General features: G+C 39.9%; 1 protein-coding gene across 6 annotated transcripts in view; it reads left to right on the plus strand.

Moving 5' to 3' along the window:
- Window positions 1-8732: 8732 nt before the first annotated feature.
- Window positions 8733-18631, plus strand: part of myo16 (myosin XVI) — a 259231-nt gene continuing 249332 nt past the window's right edge. For 5 of the 6 annotated variants that reach the window (XM_081368814.1, XM_081368815.1, XM_081368812.1 and 2 more), the window contains exon 1: window positions 8733-8906. The gene's annotated coding sequence lies outside the window, so the exon portion shown is untranslated. Of the gene's footprint in view, window positions 8907-14622; window positions 14665-18631 lie in introns of all 6 variants that reach the window. The other variant, XM_081368813.1, reaches the window with a different exon arrangement.

An 18631-nucleotide genomic window follows, 5' to 3' on the forward strand; every position in this document is an offset into this window, starting at 1 on the left:
TTCAGTGAAGTGTGTATGTTATAATGACTAGACAATAACCTGCTGGCAACTGCTATGAAAGCTTCATGTAGATTCAACGCTTCAAGATCCATGTCTTTAAACTGTTAGATTCTGTTTTTTTTTATCTTTGATGGCTGTTTATTCATGTGCTGTTTGTGGCTATACATTTTCACTGCCACAGCCGCTGAAATTGGCTTTAATAATTCATGTGTCTGTGTGGTGAGGAGGGGAAGTTAAAGCCTATTTATCAAACCCTCTGTCACAGGACAGAGCAATGAAAAATTACTCTCTCACCACACTTCCATACAAGGCCTTTAGCATGGAAGGACATAAAGGAATAACACTGGGGAATGAATATAAAACAACAAAACGACTGCTGTGACAAGTTCCTACAGTTTCTCTCTCATATCTGCTTGTACTGTATAGATTATTTTGTCCAGAGAGAAGGCAGAAGGATGGAAGAACGACTGGTTTGGCTTCAGGGTTGAAGCTTTGGTGGTTCTTGGCTATTTTCAAGAGCGTTTTATGCCATATTTCTGTAAGGGCAACCCTCTAAAGTATGGATTTGATATTGTATTCTGAAAATGGGCTTTAGTTTTTGCAAACAAGTGAAATGACTGTACTCTAAACACACAAGAGCACTCATGCCAGATAACTATGTTTTTTTGACACTTACAACCTACATGCGCTCTACAAATTGCATTTCAAAAAAAAAAAGAAGAACAAAACTCTTTTTAATGAAACAATTTAAAAGTGCATGCTTTTTAACCCACTCAAAACAAGAAAGCTAAACTTCCTCATTTTTCAATGTCTTCAGTATGATAATGAATTGCAATCAAATTCTCATAATTTTATGTCTTTCTGCCTCGAATAATTTGTGTGCTGTATGCTTTAGAAAATAGTTTTACACTACTAAGGGAATGAAAGGCTTAAAAATATATTTGCGTGCTGGGGAGAGTGGAGCAGATCAAAGGAATTTGTTACCATGAAACTGAAAAAATAAAAATTAATAATGTTTTATCCTTGTTTAGAAATGTTTGAGCAATAAGCTATACACATTTATACGGTAATTATTATTATTATTACTACCTTCACTGAAGGTCTTATCAGGGATGTTGGATGAAGTGAGGACTCAATTGCAGGGAAATTAAGGCTTTTATTAATAATACAAAAAAAACAACACAAACAAAAACTACCGAGGGGGATGGCTTGACTTGACTAAACCACAGTAGGAATAAACAAGTTTAAATATACAATGACGAACCAGCACAAGACTGCAAACACAGGGAGAATAAATAGGGAGAGCAAACAAGGCATGTAACGAGGGAGGACAGGTGGGACAAATTAATCAATCAGATAACAAGATGGGAGGAGCTAGACACTTGACAGGAGAGAACACTGCACAAGGAAACACCTGACAAGCCACGTGCTCACACCAAACATGACAAAAACACAAGCACGTGGCCAGTAAAACAAATCACCTCACACAAAATGTGCTCACACAAAATGAGACATGAACAGGCAGCGAATGAAAACACTCATAAGCCACGTGTTCACACAAAACATGACAATATGAAAACACAAGCTGTGTGCTACACAGCACAAGACAAAACATGACATGAAAGCACGCGGCTGATGTAAACACGAACCACGTGCTACACAAAACACAACACACGTGGACAGAAGAGTAGCCTACGGGCCGAGCGAACTCGAAACCACACGCTCACATGACAAAACAGAGGACAAACACGCGTAGCATGAATGTCCGAATCCTGACACAGAACCAAAACCAAACTAGACAGATGTGCTGGGATCCAAACACCCCGCCTCGCACATGTAACAAGGCATACAGACCAGAGAGTGCACGGCTCGAGAACGTCAAAGACATGACAAAACAGGGTTTTTGAATTTGCCCAACAAAACTGACTCTTAAAATAATGAATAATATAAGAAAATTATTTATTTACAGTAGCCTAGTTAGTTAGCAATGCAAAAGCAAACTTGCTTGACACGCTTGTCCAGGGAACCCACAGTTATAGTAATAATGAGAATGATTGTGTGATGAAAGGGAGGAAAGGTTATTTCAAATAATGAATGCTGTAATAAGGTGGGTGTGAATGTAGTCTTATCTAAACTCAGTCATTACTGACCAGTGTTGGGGGTAACACATTACAAGTAATGCAAGTTATGTAATCAGATTACTTTTTTCAAAGTAACTAGTGAAGTATCTCATTACTTTTACATGTACAAAATATCTGAGTTACTTTTTCAAATAAGTAACGCAAGTTACTTTGCTTCCCCATTTATTGACTGACACCTCTCCTTTCCCCTTGTTGAGTGGAGTAATCGGGAATAAGTGCAGAGGCGTTGTGAGCGCTGTGTGAACATGATGGTTATTGCTGTTCTAGACTAAATGTGAGCATGTATTTACTCATCTTGCACAAAAACAGATTCCTCAAAATGAAGAAAAAACTGTGAAATGCAAACTCAGAATATTATGTAAACCTGCAATAATTAAATATGTTAAATTACATAAAATATACATTATGTATTTAATCTCACTTTATTACCCAATGTCTTTGCTGCTGACCTTTGATGATCCAATTCAATAAGCAAAAAATGACTAGATAAACATCACGTTTGTGTTTCATTTGTTTGTTTTCACTATTAATCTCCAATCCAGAATGGCAGCACATCTGAAAGGTTAGTTTGAGTTGCGCCCTCTACTGTACAGGTATGAATTTGCATTTCCTTCAGCCTGTGGCCTATTTCACTTTTGGTGCAAAATGGCCTTTATTTTGTTATTAAAAACCAAACAAGCAAGCCCAGCCCACGTGAGGAAAAAGTAAAGCAAAAGTAACAACACGTTTCTTTCCATGATAAGTAATGAATAATATAAGAAAATTATTTATTTACAGTAGCCTAGTTAGTTAGCAATGCAAAAGCAAACTTGCTTGACACGCTTGTCCAGGGAACCCACAGTTATAGTAATAATGAGAATGATTGTGTGATGAAAGGGAGGAAAGGTTATTTCAAATAATGAATGCTGTAATAAGGTGGGTGTGAATGTAGTCTTATCTAAACTCAGTCATTACTGACCAGTGTGATAAGTTCCATGATAAGTTTCCATGATAAATAATGAATAATAATGAGTTTCTTTCCATGATAAGTAACTAAGTAACTCAATATTGTTACTACTTTTTAAAGTAACTTTCTCCAACACTGTTACTGGGCATGGCCTTTTGAAATAATGAAGGTTCTTCAGAAAACAGCAGAAGGCAGTACACATGAGCATATTTTATTACTATAAACTTGAGAGGAAATTTTGTTTCAAAGTGGTTATATCATCAAATTGAAAAATAAATCAAAGTGTCCTTGTGTCATGTGACAAGTCATGTTTGGACTTTCAGTTTGTGTTTTGATTGGTTCCTGTTTTCCTTTGTTTTGTTTTTCCACCACTAATTTTTTCTATGGTTATATCATTATGAGCTCATTTGTCCCAGCTGTGTATGATTAATTATCTTGTTTCTGTTTTCTATTTAAGATGCACCCTTTGTTTCAGTCTTTGCCTGATCTCTGTTGCATTAATGTGTGTTTTCCCTGCCTGTCGGCTTGTTCCAGAGTATTATTATACTCAATAAATAAGTTTCAGTTTGTATCTTTAATTGAGTCTTTAGTCTGTTCCTGAGATAACCACAGGGTGACACCTTGATCTTTGATATAAGATTCATTTTACTTTTTAACATCATGCTATACTGAAACTTCCTGACATCAAACAGTTGAATGTTTGCACACCACATTTACAAGCCAACAATGTATTTTTTTTTTTTTTTTTTTTTTTTGCAGTGCACATATACTGTATGCATATTGACTAAGACTCTAAATTCTATTCTGAACACAGCCTTATATGCACAGCAGCAAAAATAGCCTGCTTAATTCTAGAGGTTTAATGGATGTAAAATATTAGCTGGTTTTAGTGCAAACACCTTTCTAACTTTATTAATGGACCCGAGGATTAAAATTAAGCAATTAAAATGTATGACATACTCTCTTTAAATAAAATATTAATTCTGTGAAGTCACAAATGTCATAAGTCAAAATAATTTTGTGTGGTAAATGACAAGATGCCATAATTGCTGCCCACAAAGAACAATCCTTTAATAATGGTTTGAGTGGCACTTTTTAAAATTATTGGAGGAATCACACAGAGATGTTAAATGTCTGTTGTGCCGTCTACTGTATATGTCTGTCAGTGCAGCCATTTCATTTTATGTGTGTTATCTGCACACATGACAATCATATTAGTTTCAAAGAGACTGACGCATTTTATAGTCAATCATTTAGGAATTTAGTGTCATTTCTTTAGCCAAGTTAAACTAGGCAAAAAGCAAAGCTGCAGCAGCTGGAGAACAGGAATGAGATCTCTGGGAATGAAAAGGTAGCATCTGTGCTGCTGAAGCTCATCTTGTAGATGATTCGGAAAAGTGCAGTCGGCTATAGAAGTGGTACAAATTTATTTATTTGTATTATATATATATATATGTGTGTGTGTGTGTGTGTGTGTGTGTGTGTGTGTGTGTGTGTGTGTGTGTGTGTGTGTGTGTGTTTTACAAATGTATTTCTTTTTATTTTGTATATTCCCTTTTTATAATTGTTTAATGCTGTCAGCAAACCAATAATTCACCACACAAAACAAAATTATGTCAGGTTTATTCTTGTTGTAAGCGATTACATATTTACTTTTGGTCTATTTTTATTTATTTGCTTATTTTTCATAGTTTTCTTTTCAAAAACATATTTCATAAGTTATATATATATATATATTCTGAAGTGCATTATAAAAAAAAACTTAAAGAGATATTTGAAAAAGAAATTGGAGAACACTTTTAGGGGCCGTTTACACAACACCATTTTCATTTAAAAAATGGAACAATGATGATTTAGGGACCTGAAAATGCTAACTTTTGAAAATGGGTTTTTGAAGATGATATTGTCTCAGTGTAAACTACAAAAACGTGTATTTGTGAAAACGGTGACATCATGCGCATGCGTATTACGTGCTCAGTCTATTCTTACGCATTACGTGTTCAGCTCAATCGCATAGTTTTTCTTTACAACATGACATTGCCAATATTTGGCCTGGCATAAATAATACAACGTTTTTAGTCGTTTTCGTGGATCCGTGTGAATTGGGATCGCTTTGACAACATTGTCATCTGTACAAAAAAAGAAAAACGCAAAGGAAAATCGTTTCCATTTTTAGTAGCCTACATTTTTGTTGTGTAAACGTACCCTCATATACCTCCCATTGGTATTAATCTGGCACCTGGTACTAATTTCGTTAATTATCTTACAAACCCCATTTAACTGACAGCATTCCTGTTTGGATAACTTTACGATTTTCACAGACTTTGCAAAGGTTCGCATTAGACTGAAACCCTGCGGTAGCAGATTGTCCAAATGAAGGCCTTAGCGGGATGACCCTTTCAGCCATTGCAAACAAAGTTGGTCATTCCAAATCTGTGATTTTTAGAATATTGCAGCTTTACAATGACACTAATTCATTCAAGTCCCCCCAAAAGGCTGGTTGTCCAAGTAAGACAAAATGCTCGAAAGGACAGGATAATGTGGACTCTCTCAATGGGGAATTGGTTCAACACTGCAGCTGGAATTGCTCGCCTCTTCAGTGCTGAACAGAGTAAGGGAATGTCTCGGCATACAGTGTCTCGCCGTTTAAGAGAATTTGGACTGAAAGCCTGTCTGCATCAACCAAGCCTTTCATCAGCAGATAAAATCAAAAGGCTGGGAGCATGTTGTGTGGACAGAGGAAAACTAAATACTGGTCCAAAGTTTACTTGTCCAAAGTAATGAGAGAAAGTTTAATGGACATGGGTCCGATGGTAAACATTATATTCGGCATAAAACTGAACCCAAAGTGCATAAAGAAGTCAGTGAAAGATGGAGGAAGAAGTGTCATGGTTTGGGGGACATTTTCTGCAGCAGGAGTTGGACCTCTTATACAGCTGGGTGGATGGCAGGGTGCATCCAAATGTTAATCAGAACCTCCTTCAGCAACATGTGGTTCCTTCCCTGCGAGTATCTCCCAATCTGCTTCCTTGAAGCAAAGAACATTGAAATAATGAAATGGCCAGCCCAGAGTCCTGATCGAAACCTGATTGAAAATCTCTGGAAAATCCTTTGGCGGCAAAGTTATAGCTTAGGGTTAAGTTTACACGACAACGATATGCTTAAAACAGAGAAGTTTTTTCTTTGAGTTTTCCGTGTACTGTTGTAAAAACGATCCCCATTCACACGGATCCATGAAAACCACTAAAAAACCTGTATTCTGCTGCCAGACCATTAGATGGCGATGAACACGTAATATGCATGTACGTGCATTACATCATCGTCTTCAAAAATTCCCGTTTTCCAAAACGTGCAATTTGAAACCCGTTTTCAAAAGATTGCGTTTTCAGGCTACCCAAAACGCCATTGCCGTGTAAACAAACGGCCAAAATGTATAAATAAAATTTCGTTTTTAGTTGAAAACGGTGTCCGAACTGTGGAAGACGCTGGAAAAGTGGACCAAGATCACATTAGAGCAGTGTGAGAAACCAGTGATGTCCTGAAGTCATTCAAAGCAGGGGTCTCTAAACTTCACAAATTTTTGACAGCTGTAGGCTAACCCTCAACATTTTAAGTTGTAATCTTCTTTTGTGCTACTGTTGTCTAATTTTGATCATGTTTTCCACAAAATAAAAGTTCTTGCTGAAGTGCCTTGGTTATTTTGTAAAACATGCCAGTTGAACAGTGGTGTATCCACGGCTAACATTCCTTCAAATTTTGAGTGATGATATTTAACAGAAAAAAAATCAAGTGTTTATGAACTGTTTTCTATTTTTGATTTCCATATACATACACACCCACAGGCCCCTTTAGGTACATCTGTTCAGCTGCTCATTAACAAAAATATCTAATCAGCCAATCACATGGCAGCAACTCAATGCATTTAGGCATGTAGACATGGTCAAGATGAACTGCTGAAGTTCAAACTGAGCATCAGAATGGAGAAGAAAGGTGATTTAAATGACTATGAACGTGGCATGGTTGTTAGTGCCAGAGGGGCTGGTCCGAGTATTTCAGAAACTGCTAATCTACAGGTTTTTTTTTTTTTTTTCACACACAGTCATCTCTAGGGCTTACAGAGAACGGTCCAAAAGAAGAGAATATATCCAGCGAGAGGCAGTTCTGTGGGTTAAAATGTTTTTTTTTTTTATTCCAGAGGTCAGAGGAAAAATGGCCAGACTGGTTCCAGCTAATACTGTAGAATGGCAACAGTAACTCAGATAACCACTCGTTACAACCGAGGTCCGCAGAAGAGCATCTCTGAACACACAACACGTTGAGCCTTGAAGCAGATGGGCTACAGCAACAGAAGACACACCGGGTGTCTCTCCAGTCAACAATTCGCATGGGCTCACCAAAATTGGACAACAGATGATTGGAAAAATGTTGCCTGGTCTGATGACTCTAGATTTCTGCTGCGACATTCAGATGGTAGGGTCAGAATTTGGCATAAACAATGTGAAAGCATGGATCCTTCCTGCTTTGTATTGACAGTTCAGGCTGGTGGTGGTTTAATGGTGTGGGGGATATTTTCTTCCCACAGTTTGGTACCAATTGAGCATTATTTAAAAGCCACAGCCTTCCTGAGTATTGTTGCTGACCATGTCCATCCCTTTATGACCACAGTGTACCATCTTCTGATGGCTACTTCCAGTAGGATAACTCGCCATGTCACAAGCTCAAATCATCTCAAACTGGTTTCTTGAACATGTTAATGAGGTCACTATACTCGAATGGCCTCCACGGTCACCAGATCTTAATCCAATAAAGCTCATTTGGGAGATTCATATCATGGATGTGCAGCAGAAAAATCTGCAGCAACTGCTTTCATGTCAATATGGACAAAAATCTCTGAGAAATGTTTCCAGCAGCTTGTTGAATCTATGCCATGAAGAATTAAGGCAATTCTGAAGGCAAAAAGGGGGTCCAGCCCGGTATTAGCAAGATGCACCTAATAAAGTGTCCAGTGTGTGTGTGTGTGTGTGTGTGTGTGTGTGTGTGTGTGTGTGTATGTATATATATATATTTCGATTAATATATTATTATTTGATTTCAGATTTGGTTGTATGACTAAAGTTTTGTGGGAATTCAAAACTTTCTCACTCGCTCACATCGCTTCTCTGTCTTTTTGTCAGTTTGAAAGGGTTAAGTGTCTTTGTTATGCAGATGGGAAACAGCAACAGTCCTGTGAACATTAAAACAGTCTCTAAGAGAAGATGAGTGCAGCTTACCAGTCTATAGCAAACTTCTCACGCCCTGCTCTGTTTGTTTGTTAACTGAAGAACATAATGTGTGTATACTGTATGTATGTGTACGTTACACATTTCAGCACCCCTCGTGTCTTGCTTCCCCTCCCCCAATACAATTTCATGGCCAGCAGAAGTCCTGTGTCACCGTTTCACAGCAGCTGCTCTTTGCTTAGATGTAATCAGAGATTTGGAGTGTCCGTCTTTCTCAGTTCATCTAGCATACAGCTCTGTTCTGAGGAATTTGCCCTTCTTGGATCCTGTTGTGACCCCCCCCCCCCCCTCTCTCTCTCTCTCTCTCTCTCTCTCTCTCTCTCTCTCTCTCTCTCTATCTCTGATTTGGCCTGGGCAATCAGATGAGTTAGTTGTGGAAGACACTAGCTCATGGGAGCTCTGTGGAGTGGAAGCAGCTTTTGTAAATCACAGAGCTCTCTATGCGTAATAGATACAAAGAGAGCAAGGAAGTGTGTGGAGCAATGCAAAAGATCTCTGGATTATATTCACTGCAAGAGAAGAAGAGAACAGGACTATGAGGTGAGTGTGATTCAGTGTGTCTATGGGTTCGTATTGCTATACTTTTTTTTGGTGGGGGGGAATGTCCACATCCACAAAGTTTGGGGACAAAACTGGGCATAGCCTACTCATGAGAAAGGATTCATAAATAACATAGTTTATGGTTATCCTGAAAATACAAGTTATATTAGGGTTAGGGATAGAGTTCAGGTTAGTATAGGGCAACATTAACTATGACAAATTTTTTAACTTCAACAGTTTTGAATATTTAGTTTCATCCATTGTAGTTAAAATAATTGGTAACACTTAATTTTACAATGTCCTTTTTATACATGTTACATGTAGTTGCTGTTATAATAACTATAAATTATGCATAATTACATGCAGCTAACCCTAAACCTAATCCTAACCCTAACTCTATAGTAAGTACATTATTATTACTTATTAGTACTTAAATGTATGATTACACTGTAACACGGACACCTCAAAATAAAGTGTAACCTAATCATTTTAAATGTAAATATATATATATATATATATATATATATATATATATATATTTTTTTTTTACATTTAAAATGTAAAAAAATTGGACAAGAAGTCTGCATGTTCAACATGGCTGCATTTATTTGTGTAAAAGTTCAGCAAAAATGTTAATATTGTGAAATATTACAATTTCAAACAGCTGTTTTCAATGTAATCTATTTCAAAATGTAAGTTATTCCTGTGATGACCAAGCTGTATTTTAAGCATCATTACTCCAGTCTTCAGTGTCACATGATCCTTCAGAAATCATTGTAATATGCTGATTAGCTGCTCAAGAAACATTTCTTTGGTGAAGCAGTTGTGCTGATTAATGTGATACTTCCCCCTAGAATTTTTTAAAATAGAAATCTTTTATAACATTATAAATGTCTTTACTGTCACCTTTTGATCAATTTAATGCATCCTTGCTGAATGAAAGTATTAATACAACTCTCAAAACCCTCTTTTTGGGGGGGATGTCCTCATTTTGTAAAAATGGTATAAAGTAATTTATTTATTTTTATTATGAAAAATATGTTGAAAGTTTTCTGTCAGGGTTAGGTTATAGTATTTATAACTAGCTGTGTTTAAAGACAGTAGATGTCAATGGAATGTTCCTATTTAGATTAAATTGTGTGTGTGATAATATTTCTTGTAGATTGACCTCAGTCCATATGTACACTTAGCTCACACACTGTATTAGTAATACCACATTATGAATTTTAAAAATGAAATATGAAGATCTTATTGATTGAGATCTTGTCATTTGTCCCTAAAGTCACCTATCAGGATATGCATGATACCGACAGAGCTGATGATTTCAGTTCAACGTTCTGGAGCAAAAGACAGGAAACTTTCTTTACAATATTAATTCTACAATTCGACAATCAGATCTGTCTCTGAATTGGGGGGGGGGGTGTCATTGGATCTACACTGCTTGGCAGATGGCACTGCAATGTTTCTGCTATTTTTGGATTGTAAGTTTGTTTGTCCTGTCTGAGGACATGGGTTAATGTCCAGCGGTTGTTAGTAAATTGGTGTCGACATAGGCAGCGTGTTTTGTTTATGCTCATCAAGCTACTGCGTTCAAACAGCTTTCTCTCTCTGGAGGGTATTGTTTCCTCTAGACTGCAGTGCTAATAGGATAGAATCTCTATAGTGGAGAGAAACAGTGTCAAAATTGGCTACGGTTTTGGGGTTGTTCTAGCACCTCAGATGAGCGTTCAGTGTCCAAATGAAACTGCTGTCACTCTTTTAACAATTAGAAGTTCAATTTAGTTCTGTACACACAATTATTGGAGTGAATTTGGTTATAGAAAGTCACTTTCATAAATAGCAATCCTCTGTGCATTCAGAGCGGTATGAAGAGTGCTAACCGTATTCAGCAACAGCAGTGCGTACCTGGTCTAAGAGTGTGTCACTGAATATTCTGCATTCGCACACAGGAAATGTTGTTAGATTGCAACTTTCTGGTGTACAGAAGTGGGTCAAGAGTAACTGTGCGTATGGTATCACGGGTGGTGGTAGAAAGGCAATATCAGTGAGTTATGGGTTGTATAGATGCCTTCAGACTGATCTAGATCTAGAGGGCCTGGAACAAATCCACCATATTGACCTAATTTAGGGGGTCAGTTGAAACCAGTGCGACTTTTTTTTTTCAGGTTTCACACTCTTTTACTCTCTTTCCACATCGACACATAAACAGTGTGTGTTTGTGCATCTATCAGACAGTTCATCATCATGAACCTATAACACTTTAGATGTGTGGATGTTTGAGTGGACATTATACCTTTAATTTTTTATTTATTTTTTCAAGTGTGATTTTTATTATTTAATTAGTCTGAAAATAGCCATGTTTCCATCCACGTTATTGACAAAGTAAAAAAGTGTAAAAAAAAAAAAAAAAAAGTTTGTGAATTCCACCCAATTGAACTTTTACAGATAAAATGGTGTGACATCAATAAAATCATTCTTTAAAAAATGTAAAAATAATGAGTCTTCGCATAAGTTTTGGTCTATGCGAAAAAAAAAAAAAAAAAAAAACGAGACATTTCCATAATTAATTTTATGAATAGTGCGAATTCTATATCTTTCTCATCCCAGATTTCCCCAAATTGTTGTAAAAATGGAGAGAGTTACTGAGGACAGTGCTTTGATGGGAGCAACATGTAGACGCATGTGTAATTCTGGCATATGACACAACATTTACTTGTAAAAAGTGTTTCCAAATTAGTTTTTCATGACATTTTAAGTATCAATAGAATTAGACAACAGAGTTAAACAACACTTGTGTCAGCACAAATTTTATCGATATTTTGCATTTCTCTCAGCTATAGCGGTAAACATTTGCACACAAAAAAAAAAAAAAAAAAATTAACCTTGCCAGGAAATATGCAGATAAGCTCTGAGGTGGGAAAAAAATAGCACTGGTAGCAAATAATGTAGGATAGGAAATATTACTCTCTCAACACACTGATTATAATAGGTTTGTATGCCATTGTTAGAACTTAATTCAAATTTAGTTGCTGAATGAATTTGCTGTTTTATTTCTGGTTAATAATGATGTCTTTACATTAAATTGTTAAATGACTATAATCACAATTTTATGCACAAAAATGGTCTAGTTAATACAAGAACCAATGTTGCTACTTCCATAATCGGCCTTGGTAATATTCAGCTCTAAAGGGAATAAGTGTTCTCAGTGTACGAACAACATCTTTCCCAAGGGACAGAGACAATCATCATTAGTATTTTTCCCCCTTTCACACATCTTTTTCTCCTCCATCTTATTTTTTTTTATCAGTTAATGCATCTGAGACGCCATGACAGTCTAATCGAATTCTCTCCCTCCTTCCTGCGATTGCCTGTGGAGGAATATTTATCTGAAGTTATCTAAAGACTGATATCTTCCTATCTTTCTCCAAGCCATTCTATTTCACATCTTCCCTCATAATTCATAAACAGCAGCTGTTTGGAGACCTGTTGTTGGTTTACTAGAGACTGTAACTCATGTTTACAGCTTGTGCTTGTTTTTTTTCTGGTCAGCTGTTGACATGTTTTTTGATAAGGGTATTATATGAATTAAGTTGTCTGCAATGTAAAGTGTAATTGTAAAGATATGATTCAAACAGAATGCTAAAAATAGGCGGAGGGTCTTGGCTTTCTCTCTTTCTTTCCGAAATGGATAGAAAGCTGAGAGTGCGTGATGATGGATGACTCTCAATAAGATTGGATACTTGAGAGAAATGCGAGGATTGTCTGACGGATAATGCTAGTGCTGAAGGAGGGAAATTTGCAGCGGAATTGCACCGAATTAAGATTTTGTTGCAGAGAGCTGGGTTTAAACTGATAGTGTGATCAGAAAAATGTTTGCAATCTCTAGAATGCTTCAGGAGTTTGGCCATTTGTTACATTCGTGAAATGGCACACACACTAATAGGGCCCAGCTTGGGCTGCTTTCTATTATTGGGCTCCTGGGTTGAGTAGTTTGTCGTACTGTGTTTCCTGTTGGGCTCCTGGAGAATTTCCAAACTTACAGATCCATTTCAGCTTCTTACATCCTTTTAGTCAGCAGCTGATTGGACTGATGGTGAGTAGGTAAAATGCAAGAAACAATTCAATTTGAAGCATTATAGTAGTAAACTTTCATCAGGTGAGGGTCATTCCTGTTATTCAAGCCCATTTGCCATCTCTATAGCTGCACTTTAAGGACGAAAACATATAGTCCACCAGACTTGATCTGGTCAAGATCAGACACTTCAACTTTATTCATTATAGCGTGATTTTTTGCATTCCAACAGGATGGATTTAAAGAGCCATTGCCAATTAGTCATTGTGTGTATATATATATATATATATATATATATATATATATATATATATATATATATATATATATATATATATATATAATATATACATTTACAATTTGTAACCAAACTCAAAAACCAGTTAACTTTTAAAGGGATTCTTCACCCAAATATAAATTCTCTTATCATTCACTCTCCCTCATGAGTTTCATGAAGATATTTTGAGAATTTTTGCCAGTCAATGGGCTCAAAGTCTGCAGGTTTAGAATGACATGAGGGTGAGTATATGATGACAGAATTAAAACTTTTGGGTGGAGAATGATCATTTCATTCCATTTCAGAAGACCAATGTTGTAAGTAAAGGCAGGGATATGTGTAAAAAGGAAGTCGCATGGTTCACCTGCTCCTGGCAGACGAGAGGTGGCCTTGCTAACTCTGTTTCCCATTCCAGGCTATAATTGGTGACTGTCTTGGCCGGGTAACAGTGTCAGAGCTGACGTCTGGGCCCGTCTGGACATGCAGTGAGACTAAGGGAGGGTTATGTTTGTGTCAGGAGTGAAATTAGTTACTGAATGTTGCATTAGAAGACATTACATATTACACATTACAAAGACAGTCTAATTTAGTGGGGATTTACTTGAAAAAGGGGGATTTAGTTGAAAAAAGCTAAGAAACATTATAACTCAATAATTGCTAGTGTATTTCACACACACACACACACACACACACACACACACACACACACACACACACACAAAAAAAATGAAATGGCATGTAACACATTGAATTAAGTGGGAGATTTTAAGGTGAATGACAATAAAGATATAGAGCTTATGTAGCCCCGCCCATTTTCAGCGCTGCGTTTGTTGTGTTCTGTCTTCCGTTTTGTATTTTCACAGCATGTAGGTACGATTTTACGGATTTATGAATGAACCGCTCGATTTAAAATCTTCCCGGCCGGTCTACTGACATTTGTCATGACATCCACTTCAAACATTGGTAACTGATCAATGTTCAGTTCAATGTTCGTCTCTGATCAATGTCCATGATAACTTTCATTAACTCTACAATAAGTAAATGTAATTTAAGTAAATAAGTAAATAAAAAAAACATTGACAGCCAATCAGAATCCAACCTGCAGATGACAAAACTGCAGTGCACCTTTAGAATAGAACATAATGTTGTGTGGATGCTAATATAGTTATTGTTATACAGTTATCTTTATAGTTGTCATTCTTGGTGTGAACCGGCATTAAGTGTCATAAATTGCATTTACAGAGCATGGAAGATTTTTTATTTTTTTTTGGATTCTAATTTAGTTGTGATTTGCATGAACTTGTTTGGAAAGTTCTGGGTGCCAACAGTAAGTGTGTGTGTGTGTGTGTGTGTGTGTGTGTGTGTAGGAGCTCTGGGAGCAGCTGGCGGGCTCTTGGGGCTTTGGAATGGTATGTAACCATGGGCAGGTGCGCAGAGCAGATTGGCATAAGTCTCCTGGATCAGTGATCACACACAGACTGTCCATGGAGCAGACAGCCCACACACACCCACATACATGCATACAGTTACAGCAACTTCATTTGTTTACTTCATTTTTTTTTTTTTTGGAGAATGACATAAAACAATACCTCTAATATATACTACCGTTCAAACGTTTGATATTGGTAAGATTTTTAAATGCCTCTTATGCTCACTAATTCTGCATTTATTTGACCAAATATACCTTCAAACAGTAATATCGTGAAAGATGATTACAATTTAAAATAACTCTATTTTCATATATTTTAAAATTTTAATTTATTCCTCTGATGGCAAAGCTTAATTTTCAGCATCATTACTCCAGTCTTCAGTCACATGATCCTTCAGAAATCATTCCAAAAAGCGCCTCGGTTACGACTGTAACCTCGGTTCCCTGAAGAGGGAACGAGCGTTGCGTCGAGAATGACGCTATGGGGAACGCTTTGCGTGATGACGTCTTGAAGCACATGTAAAATCAGTCCAATGGTGTGGCGGAACGTCAGAGGCGGGTGACGTCACGTACCAGGAAGCTATAAAAGCCGGCCCGAAACAGAAAACGAAAGCTTCGTAAAAGTCTGAAGTCGAGCTGACAGGCATGAAGGAGATATGGCAAGGCGACGCAACGCTCGTTCCCTCTTCAGGGAACCGAGGTTACAGTCGTAACCGAGGCGTTCCCTTTCAAGGGAACTCCCGTTGCGTCGAGAATGACGCTATGGGGAACGTCTATACCAACGCCTCCATAGCTACGAATGTCTGTCCTGTGTGAAATCTAGAGAGCAGCATTAGGAAGACAAAACATGAGACCCTGGAGCAGAGTCTAGATCCAGAGAGTAAAACCTGACGAAAGTGTGCGGTGAGGACCAGCCTGCCGCATCACAGACGTCCTGTAAAGAAACAAGGGCCTGAAATAAGGGCCTTAGAGGCCGCCATACTCCTCGTCGAGTGCGACCGGACAGCCAAAGGAGAAGGCTGCCCAGCCGCCTCATAAGCAAGTGAGATAGCCTCGACCACCCACTTGCTCATCCTTTGCTTAGACACTGGACCTCCTTTGTTAGGGGACCCAAAGCACACAAATAATTGATCACTTTTACGCCACAGGGCAGCTCTGTGGACATATGCGTCTAACGCCCGCACAGGGCAAAGCAAATTATTAGCCTCCTGGTCAGCATTTTAAAAGGGAGGAGGACAGAAGGCCTGCAGAACAACAGGTCTGACCACATTAGTGGGGACCTTGGGGATATAACCCGGTCTTGGATGAAGAAACGCTTTAACCATACCCGGAGCAAACTCTAAGCATGACGGAGCAACTGACAATGCTTGAAGATCCCCTATTCTCTTGAGAGAAGAAATAGCAAGGAGAAAAAGAGCTTTCAGAGTTAAAAACTTCTCAGGAACCTCCTCAATGGGCTCAAAGGGGGCCAGGGACAAGCCTTGTAATGCAATGGACAGGTCCCAAGGCGGAACCCTAGAGCGAACTGCAGGCCTCAGCCTCCAAGTGCCACGAAGGAAACGAGATATCAAAGGGTCTTTCCCCACAGACATTCCACCCAAAGGAATGTGGTAAGCACCTATGGCCGCCACATAAACCTTTAAAGTGGACGGGGTCAGACCTGCCGTGAACCGGTCTTGCAGGAACTCCAGCACTGTACCAATTGGGCAGTTAACTGGGTCCAACCGACGGTCACTACACCAAGAAGTGAAGACTCTCCACTTCAGGGCATAAAGTTTCCTCGTGGAGGGAGCTCTGGACTGTAGAATGGTCTCAACAACCTCAGTTGAGAGACCTGACTCTATGAGCTGGGCCCCCTCAGAGGCCAAGCCCACAGGTTCCACAGTTCTGGGCGGGGGTGATATATTGAGCCCCCTGCCTGGGACAGAAGGTCTCTCCTGACGGTAACTCCAGAGGATGCCCGTCGAGGAGGGAGACCAGATCGGGAAACCATACTCTGCCCGGCCAGCGCGGGGCTATCAGAAGCAGGCAAACCCGGTCCCTGCGAACTCTCTCCAGAACTCCCGGGAGCAGAGCCACTGGGGGAAAGGCGTACAGACGTAGCCTCGGCCACGTCTGAACCATAGCATCCAGTCCCAGAGGAGCTGGATGTGTGAGGGAGAACCAAAGTGGACAGTGAGAAGTCTCTCGAGACGCAAACAGATCCACTTGTGCTTGGCCGAACTCCCTCCATATCAGCTCCACCACCTCGGGGTGGAGCCTCCATTCCCCGGGCCTCGGCCCCTGCCTCGACAGAGTGTCTGCTCCTAAATTCTGGACCCCGGGGATGTAAGCTGCCCTGAGTGACAGTAACTTCCCCTGGGACCACAAGAGGATATGGCGTGCCAAGTTGGATAACGGGCGCGAGCGCAAACCCCCTTGGTGGTTGATATAGGCGACTACCGACGTGTTGTCCGTATGTACTAGCACATGGTGTCCCCTGAGATCTGTGATAAAGCTCCTCAGAGCCCGGAAGACAGCTAACATCTCTAGGCGATTGATATGCCAGGAACGATGATGGTCTTCCCACAGACCTTGAGCTGAGCGACCCTCCAGGATCGCTCCCCAACCCATGAGGGAAGCATCCGTCGTTAGCAGTTTGCGACGACAAGGAGCTCCCAACACTGGGCCCTGGGACAGGAACCAAGGTTTCTTCCACATAACCAGGGCACGTAAGCATCGCCGCGTGACCCTGATTGTGCGAAATGGGTTGCCCCTCGGGGAAAACCCCCTGATCCTGAGCCACCACTGCAGGGGCCTCATGTGTAGCAGTCCAAAAGGTATCACGTTGGACGCTGCTGCCATGAGACCCAACAGTCTCTGGAACTGTTTGACAGTGAGTAGCTGGCCTAGCTTTACACTTTTCACAGCTGCAAGGATGGACTCTATACGTGGCGGTGACAGGCGCGCCTGCATCGACACTGAATCCCAAACTACGCCTAAAAAAGTGGTCCTCTGGAGTGGAGAAAGCACACTCTTCTTGGCGTTCAGCCGTAACCCCAACTCTTTCATGTGGGCGAGAACAACATCTCGATGTTGAACCGCCAACTGATGCGACTGAGCTAAAATCAACCAATCGTCGATGTAGTTCATGATGCGAATACCTTGGAGGCGCAGCGGCGCCAGAGCTGCATCCATGCATTTGGTGAAAGTGCGGGGTGATAAAGCTAGGCCGAATGGAAGAACACGATATTGGTATGCTTTGCCCCCGAAAGCAAACCTCAGGAACTTCCAATGACACGGACGGATGGAAATATGGAAATATGCGTCCTTGAGGTCTATCGTGACAAACCAGTCCTCGGACCTGATCTGTGGCACGATCTGTCTCAATGTTAACATTTTGAACTTGAGCTGCATGACTGACTCGTTCAGAACTCGAAGATCTAAAATGGGATGCAATCCCCCGTCCTTTTTCGGAACTATGAAATACCGGCTGTAAAATCCGGTTTCCCTGTTGGAGGGAGGTACATATTCTATGGCCCCTTTCTCTAACAGAGTGTTTACTTCCTGTTCCATAACCAGAACCTGCTCGGGGCCCACCACTGTGGGCAGGACCCCCATAAACCGAGGTGGGCGTTTTTTGAATTGTATCTGATACCCTTTTTCCACGGTCTGCAGGACCCAACGAGAAACATTCGACAGTAGCTTCCACGCTGTCAAAGATTCTACTAGAGGTACCAGCCTCTCGAGACTGGTTTCTGGATTTCGTTGTTGTTGAGTAGTCAATTCGTCGCCCTGTAACGGCGCACCGGCAGGGAACGACCGAACAGACTGCTCTAACACCCTCCTCGGAGGGGGCGGGCATCCCGAGGCCACTACGTTTCCGGGTGGTCCTTGAGATATGTGCTCGCCGGAGACCGCTGCGCCCTGTAACACCGGAGGCGGCAGGGTTGGCAGAACGGTCCCCT

This window comes from Scardinius erythrophthalmus (genome assembly GCF_964197995.2).
Source record: "Scardinius erythrophthalmus genome assembly, chromosome: 6".
Lineage (NCBI taxonomy): Eukaryota > Metazoa > Chordata > Actinopteri > Cypriniformes > Leuciscidae > Scardinius > Scardinius erythrophthalmus.